Here is a 2,771-nt window from a genome sequence, read left to right as displayed (position 1 = left end):
TAAGGGTCTTGCCCTTGTTCAGCGTTTAGAGGTCCTGCTTGGGACCTGGGTCAAATTTAGTAGGATCTCCTTCAATGCCCATAGGTATTGGATGGCGGGGATCCAAACTCTTTGACCCCCTCATAAGTTAACTACTATTAATACTATAACCCGGCTATTTAGGACTGTATCCCTGCTGACTCAGACTACTTAGCCGAGGGTAACGTCACCGCCGAAAGCGGGGCCTACCACAATTTGCATTAATAACTTAATTCATTATCTTTCAATAATCCGACCCTTTAGGATTGTATCCTTGCTGACTCAAACTACTGGGTTGAGGGTAACGTCGCCTTCAAAAGAGGGGCCTACTACAATAACTAAGATAATCTCTTAAATAAGTGCAAAAGTACGAAAATAATCAAAGGTTATACTAATACACGTGTCGGATCCAAGTGATTCATCTTGTCTATCTGTTTTTATTTTATTTTATTTTTCAGCATTTAGTTAGTTTTTATTTTCTTAGATTAAAACATTTTTCTCACTTTTTTTTGATTTGATTAGACGTTGAGGATAAACCGGTATTAAAAGCTCTTGTGTCCTTGGACGACCTCGGTATCTTACCAACACTATACTACGTCCACGATGGGTGCACTTGCCCATATGTGTGTTTAGTGTTAGTGAATATCGTGTTTATCGTGTTTTATAAATTTAAAACTTGGCTAAAAGTGTAAAAAGGGGCTTAAATATACATCAAAAATATATCGCACTACACACGCATCAAGTTTTTGGCGCCGCTGCCGGGGACACAAGGATTTTAAGAAAGTTAGGAATCAACGGCCTAATCATATTTTTTTTTTAATTTTTAGGATTTTTCTTAATTTTTCAGCTTCTACAGAGCTCAGCACGGGGCCGTGCCTGGTCGGACACGGGCCGTGCCCAGCATTGTTACTGGCAGTTTTTGTTTTCCAAGTTACAGAAGGCTGACCACGGGGCCGTGCCGGTGCAACACGGGGCCGTGTCCAACTTCCAGTAACTGGGGATTTGGAAAACAATCACTGAAACTCCGACCACGGGCCGTGTTCGCTCAACACGGGGCCGTGGTGAACCTTCTGACCAACATTCTTTTCTGTTTTTATTGCAGGACTTGGAACCCGACGCCAACCTTACGTAGTGTATGAGCTCCAGCTCCAATAAAGACATAAAAGAACCACTAGAAGAACCCGTACGCTTTCTCAGAAAAAGGTTAAAAGCCAAAAACCAAGAGAAGGTTTCGGGTGATCCACCTCCAATGGCGGACCAACGTACCCTTATGGATTATCTACGACCCACCGTAGGTAATCTAGGCGTCGCTATCAATGCTCCGAATGTCGAAGCTAATAACTTCGAACTCCGGCCGCATTTGATACAAATGCTCCAAAACTCCGCAACCTTCCATGGGCTTGCGGACGAGGATCCTCATCTACATATAACTAATTTCTTGGAAATATGTGATACCTTTCGGATCAATGGAGCATCAAACGACGCCATCCGCCTCCGTATGTTTCCCTTTTCACTAAAAGACCGAGCGAAAGCTTGGCTCAACGCCCTCCCAGCTGGATCGGTTAACACCTGGGATGAACTAGCCCAAAAATTTCTATATAAGTATTTCCCTCCCGCTAAAACTGCTAAGTTAATGACTGAAATTAATACATATTCACAAGAGGACGGGGAATCCTTATATGAAACTTGGGAAAGGTTCAAGGAGCTATTACGCAAGTGTCCCCATCACGGCCTCGCAATATGGCAACAAGTATCCACTTTCTATAATGGATTGTTGCCACACACTAGGCAGACACTTGATTCTAGCTCCGGGGGACTTTTAGGTAATCGACGCCCACACGAAATATATAATCAAATTGAGGAAATTGCTCAAACCAATTTTCAATGGCACACCCCCCGGGGAAATAAGTCTATCGCCCTGGGCGCCCATAAGGTCGATGAAAGCACTTCTTTACAAGCCCAAATCGAGGCCCTTTCTTCAAAGATAAAAAAATTGGAAATGACAAAAACAGTCTCGGTTATGGCTTGTGAAGGGTGTGGTGGGTCACATGAAAATTGGAGTTGCATGAAAGAAACAGACGATCAACAAGAAATGGTAAACTACATTGATAATAGACCTAGGCCGTCGGGTCCCCCAACGGGAACTTACAACCAAGGATGGCGAAACCACCCAAACCTAGGTTGGAGGGAACCCGGCAATAGTAGTAACCAACAAACCCAACGAACAAACTTTCAGCAACCAAGAAATGAGTCACAAAATTTCACTCAACAACAAAGTGGACGAGAAAGGCTTGAAGATACTGTATCTCGCCTCGTCTCCGACACTGATAAGAAAAACTCGGAAAGGTTTCTACAATTAGAATCAAATTTTAGAAATCAACAAGCTAGTATTCAAAACATAGAAAAACAATTAAATCAAATAGCTCAAAATTTTTCCGAGAGACCACAAGGCGCATTACCTAGCAATACCGAAACGAACCCAAAAGCGCAAGTTCACCTCATCACACTACGGAACCGCACCGTAGGGCCTGCAGAAGTGCTGCCACCAACGGAGGAAACAATACCCACACCTCTGCAGGAAAAGAACTCCCCTCCGTCACCAGAGCCTACCAAGGCTCCTCGAGTTCCATACCCCGGTAGGTTAATTCGTCAAAAGACCAATAAGTAATTCGCGAAATTCGAAAGTCTGTTAAAAAAATTGCATGTCAATATTCCTTTTATCGAAGTCCTAACCCAAATGCCCAAGTACTCTA

General features: G+C 43.3%; 1 non-coding gene across 1 annotated transcript; it reads right to left on the bottom strand.

Moving 5' to 3' along the window:
* Positions 1-1,645: 1,645 nt before the first annotated feature.
* On the bottom strand, positions 1,646-1,752 carry LOC118487759. The gene has a single exon (XR_004882702.1). It is a non-coding gene; the product is annotated as a small nucleolar RNA R71 (small nucleolar RNA).
* Positions 1,753-2,771: the final 1,019 nt, after the last annotated feature.

This window comes from Helianthus annuus, chromosome 15, assembly GCF_002127325.2.
Source record: "Helianthus annuus cultivar XRQ/B chromosome 15, HanXRQr2.0-SUNRISE, whole genome shotgun sequence".
NCBI classification, from domain to species: domain Eukaryota; kingdom Viridiplantae; phylum Streptophyta; class Magnoliopsida; order Asterales; family Asteraceae; genus Helianthus; species Helianthus annuus.
Note: the sequence above shows the minus strand (reverse complement) of the source record. Positions and strands in the feature narration are given on the sequence as shown.